Raw genomic sequence first — 22,004 nt, 5'->3', positions numbered from 1 at the left:
TTTCACAGCCAGATGTTGTGGGAGCTCCTCTTCCCAGCACCTGTATTCCTGCCTGGGAGTCTGGTGTGGGGGCTGGGGTCTTTCGCTTCTCCAGGGGCAACATCCACTACCGAGATATCCCTCCTGATTCTCAATCGCAATATGCAGATTTGGGTCCTGTTCTGTGTCTCTGCTTCTCGTACCAGTCTCGACATTGCATCTTCTTTATATTTTTAGTTATAGGACTTCTGTTTGGTTAAACCTCAGATGATTCTCCAGGTTGATTGTTCTATAATTTAGTTGTAGTTTTAATGTGTTCATGGAAGGATGCAGGCACAGTGTTTATCTGCTTCACCGTATTGCTAAGACAGCACTACACTGTTTTAATTACAGAGTATGCAAAGTATGTTTTAATGACTGGTAAGGCTAGTTCTCATAGTTTTTCTTTTTCTTTTTTTTTTTTTTTTTTTTACATCTATCCATCATGTTGTTGCAAATGGCAAGATTTAATTCTTTTTTCCATTGAATATATGTACCACATATTCTTTATCCATTCCTTTGTTGATGGACACCTAGGTGGCTTCCATATCTTGGCAATTGTAAATAATGCTTGTGGGGACAGAGCCCCAGAAAGCAGTTTCCAGGCTCTCAGCCTCACGTGGAAAGGTGCTGGCTCAGGTAGTAAATGGCCATCAACTGTGATTGGATGGCCATCAGCTGTGGCTACTTGGCCATCAGCTATAACCAGTGAGCCATTGGCCACTAATATAACTGCTGTGGCTACGCTAGCAAAAAATGGGAGCTAGCAAGAGCGGATTGCAGAGAGGCAGATGCCGCCAGCGAGAATGTAGTGATATGACTTCCCTACTTATGGCTCCGTGGGTGTTCCTTTTTGGCCTCACCATATCCTACATTCTTATTTATTTATTTATTTATTTATTTATTTATTTATTTTTTATTAAATTTATTGGGGTGACAATTGTTAGTAAAATTACATAGATTTCAGGTGTACAATTCTGTATTACATCATCTATATATCCCATTGTGTGTTCATCACCCAGAGTCAGTTCTCCTTCCATCACCATATATTCGATCCCCCTTACCCTCATCTCCCACCCCCCCACCCCCCGACCCCGTTAACCTCTGGCAACCACTAAACTATTGTCTGTGTCTATGAGTTTCTGTTTCTCATTTGTTTGTCTTGTTCTTTTGTTGTTTTTGGTTTATATACCACATATCAGTGAAATCACATGGTTCTCTGCTTTTTCTGTCTGACTTGTTTTGCTCAGCATTTATTCAGTACTTTCCTTGCTATTCTTTCATATTTCTTTGACCAAGTGAACTTCAGTGTTAAAATGTATAACTTCATAATATCAGTTTTGTTTTTAATACATTTTATTGGAATTGTATTGGATTAATACATTAATTTAAAAATAATTTACTCTTTGTAATACTGATTCATGCTATACAAGATTAAGGGATATTTCCTATTTCAAGGTTTCTTAAATGTCACTAAGGAAGGTTTTAAAATTTTCTGAATATAGATTTTGCACAATTCTTGTTAAGTTTATTCCTAAATACTTAATGCTATGTATTGCTATTATAAATGAGATTTTTGCCATTATTTTATTTTACTCTTTATTGTTTGGGTATATGAAGTCTATTAATTTTTGTATGCTAATTTTGTGTCTTGTTACTTCACTGGGTTCTTTTATTTTTTTTTTTAAGTCAGTCTTGTCATTGATTCATTGGGGTTTTCTTGGAACACTATTGTCTAGAAAATAATTAACATAGCAGGCCTAAGAGTGTTAACTTTAGAAATTTTTTTTTCAAGTTTGACCCTTAAGTGGCATGTGGGAACTTGGATTTGGGAAGGTTTATCACCATTCCCAGAACTGATACTAGTGGCTCACTGTACCTAAATTGTTATACAAATAATAGGGTTTATGATAAATGCTTTTCTTCTGAGAGAGTGGAATTTTGATATGTGTCAGGCAGAGGATATTTCCACGACCAGCCTCCAATAAAAATCTTGAGGACTGAATCTCTAATGAGCTTCCTTGGTAGGCATTTTGTATCTGTTGTCCTTTTTTTTTTTTTTTTTTTTTTGCTGGAGGAATTAAGTGCATCCTGTGTGACTTGACTGTAATGAATTCTTGCAATATTGTAACTGGTGTCATCCAGATTTTTCTCAGTGCACCTTTTCCTTTGCTGATTTTCCTATGTACACATTTACTGGCATAAATAACAGCTATGGAATACAACACATCCCGAGTCTTGTGAGTTCTAGCAAATTACCAAAACTGGTGGTAGTCTTTGGGAACACCCTTCCCAACACAACTAGCAGATCATCTGCAAATAGAGATAATTTTACTTTTTCTTTTGATCTATTCTTATGCCTTATTGACTTTTTTTGCCTAATCACATTGGGTAATATTAAATATTGAATACAATATTCATTAGTGTTGAGCAGAAATTAATAATGGTGTTAAATAAAAGCAGAAATAGTAAGTACGCTTGCCTTGTCCCTGAACTTAGTGGAAACACCTCTACTCTTCTCCATTAAATAAGATACTGGTTTTAGGATTGAGATGTATATATTACCATTTTGTGAACGTGTTCCTCAATTACAATTTCCTTGAGTCTTTTTATTATGAATAGGCATTTAATTTGTCAAAGCAATTCTCAGTGTCTAAAGATAGAGTCATATGATTTTTTCCTTAGATTTAATAGTACGGTGTGTGATATTAATAAATTTCCTAATCTTAAATGACCTAGAATGCCTTGAATAAATACCACTTAATCATGGTATATTATTTTCTTACTGTGGAGTTGGATTCTGTTAGTTAATATTTATTTAGGTATTTTGCATTGATTTTTATGGTTCATTTTCTTTCTTTGTACCGTCTCCACCTGATAGAAGTATTAGTGTTACATTTGTTTCATAAAAGGGAAATAATCCTTCTTTTTCAATGCTCTGAAATAATTTATAGTACATTAACATTATCTAGTCTCTGTATCTTTGTTATAATTCCCCCAGTGAAATCATATGGGCCTAGTGCAGTTTTATGGGGGTAACTCGTCAATAAGTTCATTTTTTCTTCAGAAATTGACTTGTTCAAGGTGTCTAACTGTAATGGGATCAAGTTTTGTAATCTATTTCTTTAGGAAACTATTTCATCTAGATTTTCATGTTTATATGCATAGAGGTGTACACAGTTGTCTTTTTTTTAAATTTGTTTTGTTTCAATAATTATTCCCCATTATTATTTCTTATTTTATATATTTGTGCTTGTTCTCTTTATTACAAAGATGTATATTTATATATTTTATTATCAAAACTGACTAATAAGAGCTATCATTTTACTAGTTAATTCTTTATTTCTCCTTTTATTTTTATTATTTTCTTTCTTGTGAGTTTTTTTTAATTTACTTTGTCTCATATATTAATACTTTGATCTATCCCCTTGTTTTTAAGTCTTTCTGAATCGTGTTGCTTTAAGTATGTCTCTTATAAACAATATATTTTTGGATTTTGTTTTATGAGGTAAATTAAAATATGTTTTCTTTAAATAAGTAAGTTAAGCCAATGCATATTTATTGGTATGATTGATATGCTTGCTTCCAACTATTTCATTATTTTATAAATACGAGGTCTGACAATTAAGTTTGCGAACTTTGTTGCACTGATGTTGCTAACCTTTTTTTTTATATATCAGAGGGATTATTCATTATGAATTCATACCAGCTGGACAAACAGCTAACCAACTTTACTATTTGGAAGTGCTGAAAAGGCTGCGTGAGAAAGTTAGACAACCTGAACTTTTCCCCAATAATTCATGGCTCTGGCTTCACGACAATGCACCAGCTCAGACAGCATTGTCTGTGAGGTAGGTTTTAGCCAGTAAACAAATAACTGTATTGGATCAACTTCCCTACTCACTTGATCTGGCCCCCAATGACTTCTTTCCTTGCCCCAAGATAAAGAAAATATTGAAAGGAAGACATTTTGATAACTTTCAAGACATCAAGGGTAATAGGATGACAGCTTTCATGGCCATTCCAGGAAAAGAGTTCCGAAATTGCTTTGAAGTGTGGACTAGGCACTGGAGTCAGTGCATAGCTTCCCAAGGGGAGTACTTCGAAGGTGACCATAGTGATATTCAACAATGAGGTAGGTAGCAAATTTTCTAGGATGAGTCCACAAACTTAATTGTCAGACCTTGTATATACAGTTGACCTTTGAACAGCATGGGATTTGAACCGCATAGGTCTATTTATACATGGATACCGAAGACTAGCTATAAGTATTGATCTACACTTTTATATATAGGGGACTTGAGCATCTGCAGATTTTGGTATCCTCAGGGGGTCCTGGAAGAAATCCTCTGTGGATACCAAGGGACAACTAATTTTTTGGTGAGTCAAAAGTTATATGTGGATTTTTGACTACATGGAGGGGTCGGCACCCCTAACTTCTAAGATATTTAAGGGTCAACTGTATACACACAGCCATATAAATAATTTTGTGTATTTTGTTATAGTTTTTGTGTTTCTTTATCTACAAGATGTGTATTCTTTGTGCTTTTATTTATTTATATTTTTAAGTTTGAATATTTAAAAAATATTTCAAATTTGTTCTACAGGTTTTTCTTATACGTGTACCTTTGTTAAAATGTTCTTAGTCCCATGTTTTCTTATTTAAACTTTTACTGTCTGGTTTATCAGGTTTCTTTTGTTCCCCATTATCTTTTAATACCCAACTATTGCCAACACAGCAATTAGCCTTTTCTACTGTCCTCTTTTCCTCTCTCATCACTCATTTTTTGATTGCAGTATCTCTCCTTTGTCATAATATGAAACTGTCATAAATTAGTCTTTCACCTGCATTGCAAAATTTGTTTCAATTATATGTTTAGATTTATAGATATTAAAATGCCCACTATTGTTCATTTTATTGAAATTTTTCTTTTCATCTTTTGGTTGAATGAAGCCTATCCACTAATAGATTCCTCAGGAAAGTTTGATGAATACATAATTCCGTAAGTTCTTATACATTGAAAAGTATTTTTGTGTAGTCTTGAAATATGAAGGAAAGCTTGGATTTATTTAAAACTCTTGGCTTATACTTTCCTTTTCTTTGTTTAATGCTCTTCCAGTGTTGTGTCAGACGTTACTTTCTAAAAGTCTTATGATAATATAATTGCATCGCATTTGTGAGTTATTACTTCTCTCTGCCTGTAAGGCTTGTGGATTTTATCTTTATATTTGACATGTAATTTTTGGCTATAAGTCTCAGAGTTATTTGTTCTGGGTTAATTTTCCCAGGTAACCAGTGAGCCCATTAAATGTGCAGTTCAGGGCTTTTTGTACAGCGGGAAAGTTTTATAGGATTATCATTTTCAATGTTAGCATCTTTCAGTTGTTTTGTTTTGTTCCTCAGGAACTTTAATAGTATAAATATTTTTTCCTACATTTCTTTCATTTCAATTACTTTTACTCTGGCTTGTTTTACTTTATTTATGTCACTTCTAGTCTTGTAGTTTGTTGTTTTTTTCTTATTTTTCTATGTCCCTTATTACGTTTTAATTTTAGTGTAGTCTTCTCTAGGCATCATGTAATTTTTCCTTCCTTTCTGAAATAATGTTTTTTTCTTCAATTGATTTTCTTTCTTTTACAAAGATTTTTATTAAAATATAGCTAACATACATTATTGTATTAGTTTCAGTGTGTACACAATAGTTATTCCACATTTATGTACCTAAAGAAGTTATCACCGTAAGTCCGGCACCCATCTGACACTGTACCATGCTATCACAATATTATTGACTATATTCCCCATGCTGTACATCACATCCCCATGACTTATTGTTTTATACCTGGAAATTTAAACCTCTTATTCCCTTTCACCTGTTGCCCCCTTTTTAAAAAGTTTCAATAAGGTTTGACATTAAATATTATTTTATATTAATTTCAGGTGTACACATAGTAGTTAGACATTTATATAATTTAAGAAGTGATCCCCCTGACTAGTCTAGTACCCACCAGGCACTACACATAGTTATTAATATGTTATTGGCTATATTCCTTATGCTTTACTTTACATCCCCAGGACTATTTTGTAACTACCAATTTTTACTTCTTAATGCCTTCACCTTTTTAACCCTATACCCCAACCCCCCTCCAATCTATTACCCCAATAAATCTGGTACACATTTAATACCATGAATAGTTATTACAATATTATTTACTCTATTCCTTATGCTATACCCTACTTCCCTATGGCTACTGTGTAACATCCAATTTGTACTTCTTAATCCCTTCCCCTTTTTCACCCATCTCCAACCCCCTCGCATATGACAACCATCAAATTGTTCTCTATATCTATGAGTTTGTTTGTTTTGTTTGATTCTTTATTCTGTTTTTTAAATTCCACATATAAGCATGTGTCTTCCTCTGTCTGACACTCCAATCAGCGCAATACCCTCCAACTCCATCCATGCCACTGCACATGGCAAGAACCCATTCCCTTCCATGGCCAAGCAATATTGCATTGTATATATGTACCACCTCCTCTTTATCCATTCATCCATCGATGGACAGCCAGGCTGCCTCCACATATTGGCCATTGTAAACAATGCTGCAGTGAACATATGGATGCATATGAAAGTAGCATTTTAGGTTTCTTAGAATAACTACCCAGAAGTGGTATTACTGGATCCTTCTTTGTCTCTTGTTATAGTCTTTGTTTTAAAGTCTATTTTGTCTGGTATAAGTATTGCCACCCTAGCTTTTGTTTGTTTGTTTGTTTCCATTTTCATGAAATATCTTTTTCATTCCCTTTACTTTCAGTCTGTGTGTGTCTTTCAACCTGAAGTCTCTTTTTTCCCCAGCTGTTTTTCTTTTTTCTTGAATTGATTTTATTGATCATTTTACACTTTATTTATTTACTTATTTGGACATTCACTGATATTTTATATTAATTTCAGGTGTACAACATAATGTGTAGACATTTATGCAATTTAAAAAGTGATGCCCCTGTCTTATCTCGTAACCACCTGGTGGCACTATGCATAGTTATTACCATATTATTTACTATATTCTCTATGATTTACTTTACATCCCCATGACTGTTTTGTCATTACCAATTTGTTCTTCTTAATTCCTTCACCTTTTTCACTCTGCCCCATTCTCCTGCCCATCTATCATCTCAATAAATCTAGTGCCCATCTGATAGCACACATAGTTATTACAATATGATTGAGTATATTCCTTATGCTATACCCTATATCCCTATGATTATGGTGTAACAACAAATTTGTACTTCTTAATCACTTCCCCTGTTTCACTCACTGGCATCCCACCTCCTATCTGGCAACCATCAAAATGTTCTCTGTGTCTATGAGTGATTCTGTTTTGTTTGTTTCTTTATTTTGTTGTTCAGATTCTTCATATAAGTGAAATCTTGTTGCATCTGTCTTTCTCTGTCTGCACAATACCCTCCAATTCCATCCATGCCACCGCAGATAACAAGCACCCATTCCCATCCATGGCCGAGCAATATTCCATCATATATATGTACCACCTACTCTTTATCCATTCACCCATCGACACCCAGGTTTCCTCCACATCTTGGCCATTACAAATAGTGCTGCAATGAAGCTATGGATTCACTCATTCCCTGAAGTAGCATTTTTGGTTTCTTTGGATAAATACTTAGAAGTGGGATCACTGGGCCTTTCTTTGTCTCTTGTTATAGCCTTTGTTATAAAGCCTGTTTTGTCTAGTATAAATATTGCTACTCCAGCTTTTTGTTTGTTTCCATTTTCATGAAATATCTTTTTCCCATCCCTTTACTTTCAGTCTGTCTGTGCCTTTTGATCTGAAGTGAGTCTATAGGCTGCATATGTAAGGGTCTTGTTTTCTAATCCATTCAGCCACCCTATCTTTTGATTGGAACCTTTAATCCATTTACATTTAAAGTAATTGTTCATAGATATTTAGTTATTGCCATTTTATTACATTTTTTTTTTCATCTTAAAGAACTCCTTCTAAGAGTCCTTGTAATACTTGTTTGGTGGTGATAAACTCCTTTAGCTTTTTCTCAACTGGGCAGCTCTTTATCTGTCCTTTGACTCTAAATGATAGCTTTGCTGGGTAGAGTAATCTTGGTTGTAGGTCCTCACTTTTCATCACATTGAACATTTCTTGCCAATCCCTTCTGGCCTACAAAGTTTCTGTTGAGAAATCAACTGACAGTCTTATGGGAGTTCCCTGGTAGGTAAAAACTACTTTTCTTTTGCTGCTTTTAAGATTCCCTGTTTGTCTTTAACCTTTAGCATTTCAATTTTGATGTGTTTTGGTGTGGGCCTCTTTCGGTTTATCTTCTTTGAGTCTCTGCTTCCTGGGCTTTTATGTCTATTCCCTTCATCACATTAGGGAAGTTTGCATTATTATTTCTTCAAATAAGTTTTCAAATCCTTGCTCTCGCTCTTCTCCTTCTGATACCCCTATGATGCGAATGTTTGTACACTTGATCATGTCCCAGAAGCCCTTTAAACTATCCTCATTTATTTTTTAAACTCTTTTTTCTTTTTGCTGTTCTGATTGGGTATTTTCTGCTACCTTATCTTCTAAATTGCTGATTCAATCCTCTACTTCACCTTATCTATGGTTGATTCCCTCTAATGCGTTCTTCATTTCAGTTATTGTATTCTTTATTTCTGACTGGTTCTTTTACTTGTTTTCAATTTCCACTTTTATATTTTGTTTGTTTTTAAAATATCTTTGTTGAAGTCCTCTCAGAGATCATTGAGCATCCTCAGAAACAGTGTTTGGAACTCTGCATCTCGTAGACTGTGTATCTCCATTTGGTTTAGTTCTTTTTCTGGAGCTTTGTTCTGTTCTTTTATTTAGGATATGTTTGCCCTTTTTGACTGTGCTCCCTATGTTTATTTTATGTATTAGGTAGGGCTTCTATGCCTCTCAGTCTTCATAGAGTGGCCTTATGCAGTAGGTGTTCTGCGAGACCCATTGGTGCAGTCTCCCTGGTCAATAGAGCTGGGTGCTCTAGGTGTGTCCATTGTGTGTATTGTGTGTGCCCTCCTCTTGTAGTTGAGCCTTGGTTGCTGTTTGCACATCAATGGGAGGGACTGCCCCTCAGGCTGATTTTTTGGGAGGACTGGCCATGACTACAGTGGACGAGCTGTGCTGCAAGGGCTGACCCTACAGAGAAGGATTCACTTTAGTAGGTCTCTGGTGCTTCCCCAGTCTGCCCTTTGTGTGTGTCCTTGAATGCGGCCAGGTCTCAGTTGAAGCTGACCACCAGGTGTGTCATCCCCAGGGCCTCCTGAGAGAGGCTCTGCTGTAGACCAGGTTTGGTTGCAGCCTGTGCCCTGCCCAGGGCCATCTAGTGTGAGCCACAAAGCAATCTGCAGATTACTGACACTTGTGCTGGGCTTGGAGGCTCCTCGAGAGGCCAATCTGAGAAGTATGCTGGCTGTTGCTAGTACCAGGCTTTGGGCTGCTCAGCCAGTGGTACAGGGCATGCTGAAGCCAGATATTGCTTGTTTGGATTTTGTGAACCTTTGAGAGATTTTAGGAAAATCTGGAGCATGAACCAAGACAGACCTTTTGTATGGAAATGCTGCAGGAAGCAGCTTGGGTTTACCAAAAAGTTGGGTGTGGTGGGGTCTCAGTAATCACCAGGGCTGGGAGGATGAACGGTGTTAGTCAGGTTGATGGAAAGTTAGATATGGTGGCTGCCTGTGTCTACACGCCGGGAAAGAGGAGGACTCAACAAAGTTACAACAGCTTCCACTAGCTCCTGTGTCCAGCAGAAACCTGCCCCTCTAGCCTTTGCTCTAAAACCAGACAGCTCAGTTTTTTCCCATATGCTCCTGGCCCCTTTTGAGCTGCTGTACCAACAATGGAGCTCAGAGCAAGTTAGTCCGTCAGTAAGTAAGTTCATACGTGGGCCTTTTAAGAATAATGCTTGAAACTACAGCCACCCTTCATCTCAGCTAGCCACAATTTTCACTGGTTTTCACAGCAGAAGTTATGGCAACTTCTCTCACCATCACTGCTAGGCTGGGAAACCCAGTGTGGGGGATGGGACCCCTTGCTCCTCCATGAGGTAACTTCCACAACTGATACCTCCCTCCTGATTTTCAACTGCCACATGCAAGTGTGAGACCAGCTTGTTCCATGTCTCTGTTCCTCCTACCAGTCTCGAAGTGGCTTCTTTCATATGTCCTTAGTTGTAGGACTTCAGTTCAGCTAGACTTCAGGTTGTGCTCAGTGGTGGTTGTTGTGTAGTTTAGTTATAATATTGATGTGGTCATGAGAGGAGGCAGCGCAGCTATCTTGACCAAAAATCAATGTGTTCTAATTTTTATTTGTTTATTCTGATAATTAAGCTTTTTAGTGCACTGCTTAATTGCCAAATATTTTAAGATAGTCCATTTAATTTCTGTTGTTGATTTCTGTTTTAACAATCACATTGCACTTTGATTAGAGAACATATTCTGTATTATTTCAATATTTATATAAAGTTTTTAAAACTCATATATTCCTGAATATGGTCAAATTTGGTCAATATTTTGGATACTTAAAATTAATGTTTAATTTGAAGTTTGTGTGGGGAGCCATGGTTTCTTGTAACCCTGAACCTTGCAGACTGGCTCGGTTTCTGCCCCCATAACATTGTCTCTGACTTATCTGAGAGGCGCCTAACGGCTGCTGAGGAATGTGGTGGAAACGGCCAGTTCCCGGACACAGAAGACTAAGGGCTTTCTGGACAATTGGTAGGTTCTGTCTCCTTGAGATATTTACTTTTGTGAGTTTCCGTGACCTTGTATCTTCTATGTCAAAGTACAAGATTTACTTTCGCTGAGATAATGCATATCTTCTTCGTTTAACTGCACGTACTCAAACTGTATATATTGGTTAGAGATAATAAACTCAGGGCTTCAGCATGACTGAAGACCGGCCGCATTAACATTTGTGTGTGTCTTTTATTCATTCCCACTCCCCCATTCAGGTACTGATCGACTCGTGGAGGCTGGCCCGTCACAAGTTTGTAATTCAGTTATACAATAGGTCTCATTAATCAAGCTGTCATATATATATATATCTCCTTATTGATATTTTATATATTTGTTCTTTCATTCATATCCTATTATATTTATGGACTTTTCTCTAGTTCTAGTTTTTATTTTTTGTCCATTGTTTAATTTGTTTTGAATCTATAAATTAATAATTTTATATATTCCTAATTTATTTAATATTTTATCATTGCAAAATATCTCTAATTATCATTAGTAATCTTTTGTCTTAAGATCTAATTTACCTTTTATTATTATATTCTCAGCTTTCTTTTGGTTAGTGTTCCCTTAGTGTAGGTTTTCAACCTTTCTGCATTTCTACATTTCATAAGTCTCTTATAAGAAGCATATACCATATTTTGCTGTGTATAATGTGCTCCCAGGTATAATGTGCACCTAAGTTTTTGGCCCAAACTTTCAGGGGAAAAATCTTTAACTTTAATTTTTTAATTCAAATTTTTATTTGTTTACATTTAGGTACTTGTTTTTTTGTATTATAAAGGAATTTCAGCATTTATTTTTTAACATATTATGTAACAAATAATTGCAAAGCACAAGAACAGATACAAGGTACAAGAAATTTTATATACCAGTAACAAATTTATGATACTTACGCATCACAGAAGACCAAGAACCCTTCACAATTGCAAGTTCGTCCTAAGTTCTACAAAACCAATTATCATATTCCAGTGTATTATTTTGCATACGGATATTGTTATTGATTTCTAGAGTTACACTTTTAACTCATAAGCATAAATAAAAGAATTTAAAACATTTATATAGGTACAGAATTATTAATAGTACTGCCCACGTATAAGGCACGTCCTTATTTTACCCTCACAAATTTGGGCAAAAAAGTGCACATTATACATGGTATAATATGGTAGTTGCCTTTTTCTAATGTGTATCATTTTGCAATTGTCAAGGTTATGCTTTTAATATACAACTCATCTCAGTGGCATACAATAAACATTTACACATTTTCAGGTTAGCCGTGGTTTAGTTTAATTCGTGTAGGTGCAGAGTTAAGTGGTTAGTAATTATATTGACAGAACTTGTTCATATATCTGAGTTCTAGCTGAGATTCATTGATCTAGGGCTTGGAATGAGTTGATTTTGTAGGATGGCTCTAATCCATGTTTTGCTCCTCTTCTTCCTGGGGCCATTGATCTAGCCAAGCCCAATCTTCTCATGGCAATGGCAGAGGTAGAAGAACATAAGCAAGTATTCATAAATGTTTTTCTGGGTGTACTCTTTAACATGTACATTTTCACGTCTTGTTGATATATTTAGATCTACAGTGATGATTGTGTGTGTGTGTGTGTGTGTGTGTGTGTGTGTGTGTGTGTTTGTGTATGTGTGAAAAACAATAAGGCCATGTGTCAAATAAGCATGGATACAAAGAGAAACAGTAATTGGAGATATTAATGCAACCTATAATAGTTCATAAAATTGGCCAAAAATATCCATGGGAAAATATGCTACACCCCCCCTCCCATACATATGCCAAAACACCATGATGGAACAAAGGTAAGTAAATTTCAGTAAGTATTCCCATGCAAAAGGAAATAAAATTCTATAGGGCAAATTTTACCAGATCCTTTTTTTCTGGAACTAGGAAGTATCCTTTGGTTGGACCCTGGTTCTGCTCCCTAGAAGTGGGTCTTGTATTCTAATTGATTTTCCTCCATGGTTCTTGGCTCTGTCATCTGTAAAGTCCTTCATTTTCCATCATACGTGGTCACTTCTGAAGAGGGAAATAGGATATGCACTTTTTTTGTATGCCTGAGCAACTTTCTCAGTCTGCTTTCTACCAGACCAATTCTTGACTCAGAGGTAATTTTATACTTAATTAGAGTCCATTTATGCCCAAATGGTAACACTTCTATTAATAGAGCATTCTGGGAAAAAAATGTAGGTTTTCTATGCTTTTGATTCCAGGCAGCGACATGTGCCAGATGTCACCTTCTTGGTTATCTAGAGACATGCTTCTCTATATTTTTAATTACTGCTACTTTGGACATTTCACACTTGTGTGGATCTGTGACTTAAGCTCCCCAGGAAAACAATTTTGCAGCTTAAAGGGACTACTAGATAATAATTTATTTTTTTCAGATGTCTTAACAGTGTGGTATTGCTGCAAACTTGCTTTAGTTTATACATTGAGGATAAGTACACTGCCTGAAATTAGCCTACAACCAAAGATTTTAGGTTTAAAATGTTTGGCAGAATGAGCAGAGTAGAAATAAATTGTTTTTTGTTTCTATTCTCTATAAATGCTGCTTTCAAACTGAGCTAATATTCATATTGAAGTATGCTATATGCAACTAAAAGAAGGCAGTTTATGTCTTCAATATGCTCCCTGGAGCACATCTTGCTTAAATCCAAAATAGTATTAGGTATATTTTCAATCTTCTAAATTATCTCAGGCAACAATTTTCCTGAACGTTTCATAATTACATATAGATCAATAGTTTTTCATCATACCTAACATTTTCATCTTCATTTTAGCAGTCTTCTGCAAAAGTTTCCTCATAACCCAGTACTTATTTCAAAAGTCAGACTCACTTATTTTAAGTTCATATGTTGGCACTCCATTTATAAGGATCAATTTCAGTATTAACTATTGCCACAGTAATGCTGTGTAAAAAACAGCACTAAAGTCTATGTGGCATACAACAATAGGCATTTATTTAGGCCACAGATCTGTGGGTTGGGTGGGGAAAACTAACCTAGGCTGGGCAAAGTGGGGATCTGTTGGCTATGATGGTTTTACTGCATACGTGTCCCTACATTTTCCTGGGAGAAATAGTCTAGCCTGTGCATGTTTTTCTCATACTGACAACAAAAGCAAAAGAGAAAACACAGCACCTCTTAGTCCCTGGAATCTGAATTAGAAAACTGTAACTTCTGCCTCATTTAATGGAGAAATCAAGTCAAAGACTAGGGAAATTTATCTCAAAATTTAATTGAAGGAAGTGCAATGTCATAGAGCAAAGGACTTGGATACAGTGATGAGTGGACAAATGGGGATGTTACTGCAGTCTATCACAGTGTGATAAATTTTATCTTTCAATTAAAGCATTTAATGTAGTTATTGACACAAGCAAAATTTAATGTATCATCTTCCTATTTACTTGCCATTTTTTCACATTGTTTTCATTTAATTCTTCTTCACTTTCTTTATCTGTAGAGAATGTATCTTACTAAATATATTTTATTTTATATTCCTCTCCATAAGTTTCTTATTTATACAATTTTTACTATTAAGTGGTTGCTGTTTGCTATTCTTTTAATACGAGGTCTGACAATTAAGTTCGTGAACTTGCCACAGTGCGCTTATATTGGCAGCACTGTACAGTCAACTCAGTAAAATTTTATAACCTTAGTATATCAGTGTCTCACAGCTGTGTTCATGTCGACCTGTGGCGGTATCTTGCGGAATGACGTTCATTATTATTGTTGCGTGTTTTTGTGTGCTGTCAAAAGAATGCCTGAGCTTGAATTAGAGCACCGAACAAACATTAAATTTCTTGTTAAACTTGGCAAGAGTGGAAATGAAATCAGGGACATGTTAGTCCAAGTTTATGGGGATAATGCCATGAAGAAAACGGCAGTGTACAAATGGATTAAATGTTTTTCTGAGGGGAGAGAATGCATAACTGATGAAGAGAGGTCAGGGCAGCCAGTAATAAGCAGAACCGACAACAGCATTGCAAAAATTTGTCAAATTGTGTGTCAAAATCATCGGCTGTGAGAAGCATAACAGACCAAGTAAACATCGATAGAGAAACGGTTCGAAAAACCTTAACTGAAAATCTTGGCATGAGAAAGGTGTGTGCAAAAATGGTTCTGAAGGAACTTATCAATGAACAAAATCAAAGGAGAGTCGAAGTTTGTCAAGACCTTTTGAAGAGGCAAGATGATGTTTTGGACCACGTTATCACTGGTGATAAAACATGGGTGTACCAATATAACCCTGAAACAAAGCATACAAGTGAGCAATGCAAGTTCTGTCAATCCAAATCAAGAGTCAAAACGATGTTGCTAACCTTTTTTGATATCAGAGGGGTTATTCATTATCAATTCATATCAGCTGGATAAACTGTTAACCAAGTTTACTATTTGGAAGCGCTGAAAAGGATGCATGAAAAAGTTAGACAAAAACGACCGGAACTTTTTACCAACAATTCATGGCTCTTACATCACGACAAAGTACCAGCTCACAGGGCACTGTCTGTGAGGGAATTTTTAGCCAGTAAACAAATAACTATATTGGAACACCCTCCCTGCTCACCTGTTCTCGCCCCCAGTGACTTCTTTCTTTACCCCAAGATAAAAGAACTATTGAAAGGAAGACATTTTGATGACATTTAGGACATCAAGGGTAATACGATAACAGCTCTGATGGCCATTCCAGAAAAAGTTCCAAAATTGCTTTGAAGAGTGGACTAGGCCCTAGGATCAGTGCATAGCTTCCCAAGGGGAGTACTTAGAAGGTGACCGTAATGATACTCAGCAACGAGGTATGTAGCACTTTTTCTAGGATGAGTTCACTAAATTAATTGTCAGACCTTGTAATTACTCCTAGAGATTTAGCATGCATTCTTAATTTACTAAAATGTAATATATATTGGTGATTAATTTGTTCCTGGAAAATATAAATGATTTGGAACACTTTAAATTACCTTTATCGCCTTCATTTTTACTTAATGTTTTTGTTATTTATTTTAATTATGTGGTATGTATACATACAAACACAGATACAGATATAGATATGAGAACCCCAAATGATATTGCTATTAGGATTGTTTCATACTGTTAATGTTAAGATTATCCCCACATTCACTTTTTCTTGGTATCTTGCTTTATTACTTACTTAACATCTGAGATCATTTTTCTTCTGCCTGAAGAACACTATTTACCATTTGCTTTATGGTGGTCTTCAGGGAATACATTCGCTCAATTTTTAATTTTCTAAGAACATTTTAATATTACCTTAATTTCTAATGCCATTTATGTTTTACAACAGCTTTAGGCTTACAGAAAAACTAAGAGGATAGTACAGAGAGTTCCAATCCATCCCACATCCAGTTTCCACCTTTATTAAGTTCTTACATGAGTATGATTTGTTACAGTTAAGAAACCAATTTTGATACTTTATTATTAAGTAAAATTCATATTTTATTTTTAGATTTACTTGGTTTTAAATCTAATGTACTTTTTTTCTGATCCTGTATTCCATCCAGAATACGATGTTCCATTTAGTTGTTATAGCGCTTCAGTTTCTTCTTGGCTTTAAAATTTTCTCAGACTTTCCTTGCTTTTGATAACATTGACAATTTTGAGAAGTTCTGATATCAGGTAGTATGTCCCACTATTGAAATTTATCTTATGTTTTCTTTATGATAAGAAAATGATTATGAGTCATTAGGAAGAAGACCCTAGAGGTAAAGTGTAACTTTTATCACATTGTTACTAAGGTCGCATATTATCAATTTGTCTTATCGCTAAAGATGTTAATCTTGATCATTTGACCAAAGTAATGGTTGTCAGGTTTCTACACAGTAAAGAAACTCTTTTTTATCCCTCTCTCTATACTATACAGTTTGAAAGAAAGTCAGTCTGCACAACGAGCACACTAAAGGTGGGAAATTACACTTTCCCTCATTTAGGGTGACATCCCCATCTAAATTATTTGGAACACTTCATGGTAGATTTCTTTTTTCCATTTATTTATTTATTTATTTTTGTTTTATTTGGGAAAAGTGCTTTTTACAAAAGGGTAGCTGTAAAATGCACAGACTTCTGTAACAATTAATTGTTTTCTCTTAAAGTGAAACACTGGGTGGGATCCAAAGAATCAAAGCAGTAGATGGACAACTCAGGAGCATCTCCAAGTTATTTTCATAAAAAAGAGTAACAAAACACACAGCTAAAAATTTCTGATCAAGGAATCCTTCTAACAACTTGTCTCGTGGATTACCCCCCCCCCACTTTAGTGGGAAAGCGTGACCTATTATGGCAAACCAAAGACCCCACTACAAGAAACACCTTAGAACATAATTCTGAATCATATCTGTCTACCTGCAAAGCTCAGGGATGGGATGAGGCAAACACCCACAAAAACAAACACAAAAACCCAACAACAAAACCCCTCAAAGGAGGATGTAGTTTTGTCAGAAAGTTCCTGGACTGGGAAGGCTAGGAGATCATTAAACATTAAATACAACTGTGTGTCCAAGACCCAGTTTGTGTTAATATATGGGTTAAGCAGATAGTTTTAACCCCTATGGTTAAGCCCATTTTTCTATTTATGTAGACAGACAGCAGTAGCACTGCTTTATTAACAGCTACCAACATGCTGCTTTGTCCTGTAAGATCTATTTGCCACACTAGGCTGAAGTGACTAAACCAAGGTTTTCCACTAAGGCTAAGAATGCCTTGCCTAGGCAGAAATGAGCTTATCACACACTCACAGTCACACAAGCCACGTCTATCAGCCCTGTGTGTCAACTTCCAACTCTGCATTTCTTTTATGCCACTCTATCTTTTATGTGTGTTCTTTCACAATATTCCTATCACACTAAAGACAGTAAAAATCTCAGCACATTCACATCTGGTTACCCAGTAGTATTACTAGTGTGCAATTAATTAAACAAGAGGCCAAAATGACAGAACAAGAGCACAGAGTGGGGGTTACGGGCTAGAGAACAGAGATAAAAATACAGATGTGCAGATTTCACCAGAAACCTCAAGTTCCTGTAGCAGAAGGCTGCTTGCCACAGTTCAGATCCTTCACCCATCACACCTCTCCTTGAACCTCAAAGCAGGGCCGGTGCTGTTATTTTTGAGCCTGGGAACCTCAAAATGAGTGTGAAAAGTCCATAAACACTACCCTAAGAGCTATGTGAATAGGGTTGAAAACAGATGACGCAACAAACTTATACTAACTGTCTGACAGTTAAGTTCATGTTACAAAAAAAAAAAAATAGCTTTAAGATTTATTTTTGTAACTTTTTTAAGCAGAAAAAAAAACAACTCACTCTGTGGAGAAAGGTGAGGGATTGTTGAGAAGACAGGCCCTGGGTAAAAGTTATTCCGACAGTACCTGGAGTTGACAGGCCTGCCTAGGAGAGAAACACCAGCTCTGCCACCCCACCACAGGGCACAGCTCCTGTCTGAGTCTCAGCAGACCAATTCCCACACCACGCAAAGCTGCTATAGATCCAAGTCATAAAAATCTTCCAGCTCATCATGAAACAAGTCCCACTCGTCTGCAGAGTCTGTCATGTTGCGCTTCCCACCTGCAGGCAAAAGCATAAGCAACATCTCGCCCAACTCAAAGGTGGCCACCTCTTCTTCGTTGCTATCAAAGGGGTTGCTGTTCTGTCTTTTCTCAATGAGCTCCCAGAAGTGGTTGCTTTGTTGGGTCTGGTATCTGCTTGATGTTCCCACTTTCTGTCTCTGTGGTCCCTCTCTGTGGCCATCGGAATAGGCATGCCTGTAAAAACAGTTCCCTCCAAATGGACAGCTCCCATGTCCTTCATCAAAATACCTGCATGTCTTGTTGCTCATGGCCTCCTTGTATTTCTGAATGAGTTTCTGCATCTCTTCTTTCTCTTACACCCAGTACTCACATGGAATGACAAAGATAGATGTGATCCGACATTTGGGGCAGGACTTTATGATCTTGCTCTCAAATTGCTTAGCACTCCTCTACTTGCGAATACACTTGAGACAGTAGGTTTGGCTGCAGTTGGACAGGATGCCAAAGCGGCGCTTGCTAGTGTTGGCTTTCTCGTAGACCACCTCCCTGCAGATGCCACACACCATGTCTTTGCTGCACTGGACAGCAAACGACAGCTCCATGTCCTCATGGGCCTCAATGCAAGATTTTATATGCTGTGATCTCTGGGTCCCATCTACTGGGTGGAGGACTTGCAGCCCACACATCTCACAGAAGTCTCCGTGGAGATACACACAGTTCTAGTTCTCCCCATATTGGCACTCTCCCACCACGGCGTTCGGGCAAAGCTGCTGCTTTGTTTCCACTGCACGTTTCTCCTTCTCAGAGTCTTCCTTGATCACTGAGCCCTACAAGGGTGCTTCAGTGCAGGAATGGGAAGTCCTGCCACAGTTGGGCTGGCCAGGAACAAACTCAATGGCATTCACCCAGTCTTCTGAACCTGCTCCTACAGTTGCAAAGTTTGAATTTCTTGACTTGGCCTCGCCGGTATTCATTTCAACAATCGGTCCAACTGTGGATAAGACTTGAGAAAGCAGCAAAGGACACCTTTGTAGTTGGATCTGCTGCAGTCGCTTCTTCCGGTTTCAATGGCTTGCTGTGCTCATATCTGCAGCGGTCTTCGTAAATATATTACCTTCACTGAAAATACTTGCACACTACACTGTATGGACTGTCAGAGAGGTCATGTGAGTAGCAACAGTTACCACCTTCCTTACAAACCCAATGCATGAAATACATACAAGGCTTATCTTGGACAGAGGCCAGAGGATGTGGATCGCCTCCATTTCTATTTATTTATTTATTTGATCATTTATATCAGTATAGACTCATTGTTATTTTTACTTTGTGTCATAATCCAATACTATATATATATATATATATATATATATATATATATATATATATATAGTTCCTGTTTAAGCCTTTGGGAGCCTTTTCATTTGCTTCCTGTGGCCCTTTGAAATATCCCCATCTTTGCATCCTTTTGAAAATGTTTAATGCACTTTTATATTTTCTGCAAGCTCATCTTCTGTATTCTCTATTCCCATTCTAAATTCAGTCATTTCTCCAAGAAGCCCTGGTTATTTATGAAGTATGGTTTCAGAAACCAAGAACTATATGCTAAGTATGCTCATTTTCCTGGAGTTTCATTATTTCTTTAATTCTGTATTTTCTCAGTGGACAGAACTACGAAATATATGTATATATACTAGCCTATGTAGCACACACTTCTGTAATTATTTCTATACCTATTCATCAGTATCTGTGTTAACCTTAATATACTTTCACGCAGATTTCTCTGACACTAATCCATTACCACCTTGGTTACTCTAGTTTCTTCCTTACCTTCCTTGCTTACCTGAAAATTTCCGTTCCAACAGTGAGAAACCTGGCTCCAATCATCTGCCATCCATTTGTATAATTATTCCATTCCACTGTACAAGCAGAGCAGTATCAGAATTGTTAAACTACCTCACTGGAAAGCAGCTTTATTAATTACAGTGCCATACTTCTGTGCAGTTTATTTACCTTTATTCTTACAGATGCCACTCATTTACAAAGTTGCATAGGTGAGAATACCCCCCACATTTAATTCCGTGAAATTCTTTAATATATTTGTAATATAGCTATATTGTTTTTGCCACTGTAGAACTTGCTGGGATCCCCTGACCTCATAGATGTTTTTTTTGTTGTTGTTGTTGTTTTTTATTGGCATATATTAAGAGTCACTCTGTTCTGTAAAGTTCTGTGGGCTTTCAACAATGCATTTCTTGTTTCTACCATTATAGTATCATACATAATAATTTCCCTACACTAAAAGTCCACTATGCTTTACCGATTCAACCCTCCTACAACCCCCTAAACACCTCGCAACCACAGGTCATTTTAATGGCTTTAAAGTTTTGCCTTTTCCAGAATGTCATAGAATTGCAATCATACAATATGTAGCCTTTTCATACTGACTTCTTTCATTTAGCAATATACATTTAAGTTTCCTCCATGTCTTTAAATGGCTTGATAGCTTATTTTTATAATTACTGAATAATAATATATGGATATACCTGTTTAACCATTCACTTATTAAAGAACTTCTTGGTAGATTCTAGTGTTTGGTGATTATGAATAAAGCTGCTATAAACATCACCATGCAAGTTTTAGTGTGAGCATAAGCTTTCAAATCAGTTGAAAAAATACCAAGGAGTGCAATTGCTGGATCATACGGTAAGACTATGTTTAGCCTTGTAAAAGACTGCCAACCTATTTTTCAATGTGGTTGTACCATTTTGTATCCCCTTGAGCAATGAATGAGCATTTCTCTTTCTCCACATTTTTGCCAGGATGTGGTACTGTCAGTATGGGGAATTTTAACCATTCAAGTGTGTGTAATAGTATCTCATTTTTTGTTTAATTTGAAATTTCCTCAAAAGAACTGATGATGAATATTTTTTATCATATGCTTATTTCTCATCTGTGTATCTTCATTAATGAAAGTATCCATCAGATATTTTGCCCATGTTTTAATTGAGTAGTTTCTTATTGTTGTACTTTCAGTTTTTGAATATGCTTTATTTAATTTTTTGAAAGGTATAGAATTTAAATTTGATGTTCTTATCTTTTTACCCATAGGTTTAACATTTTTTAAAATAAAAACAATTTGGTGGGAAAAGAGTACAATAAAATATATGTAATATTACAAAAAAAGAAAAAGAAAAGCAAAAATTCCCAGGTACTTACCGTGTTTCCCTGAAAATAAACCTAGCCAGACAATCAGCTCTAATGCCTCTTTTGGAGCAAAAATTAATATAAGACCAGGTATTATATTATATTATATTATATTATATTATATTATATTATATTATATTATATTACATTACATTATATAGACTTGGTCTTATATTATAGTAAAATAAGACCGGGTCTTATATTAATTTTTGCTCCAAAAGACGCATTAGAGCTGATTGTCTGGCTTGGTCTTATTTTCGGGAAAACACGGTATATGTATTTTTTGTTTTGTTTTAATTTATTTTTCAGTTATAGTTGACATAAAATATTATATTAGTTTCAGGTGTACACATAGTGACATTTATATACCTTATGAAGTGATCACCCTGATAAATTTAATACCCATCTGGCACCATACATAGTTATCACGATGTTATTGACTATAT

At 36.1% G+C, this 22,004-nt stretch overlaps 1 pseudogene; it reads right to left on the bottom strand.

Moving 5' to 3' along the window:
- Nucleotides 1-18,305: 18,305 nt before the first annotated feature.
- On the bottom strand, nt 18,306-19,563 carry LOC109436355 (E3 ubiquitin-protein ligase makorin-1 pseudogene; annotated as a pseudogene).
- Nucleotides 19,564-22,004: the final 2,441 nt, after the last annotated feature.

Source organism: Rhinolophus sinicus, chromosome 18 (assembly GCF_057876585.1).
Source record: "Rhinolophus sinicus isolate RSI-liver-muscle chromosome 18, RSI-T2T, whole genome shotgun sequence".
Lineage (NCBI taxonomy): Eukaryota > Metazoa > Chordata > Mammalia > Chiroptera > Rhinolophidae > Rhinolophus > Rhinolophus sinicus.
The sequence above is the reverse complement of the archived record's forward strand: the minus strand, read 5'-3'. Positions and strand labels throughout refer to the sequence as shown.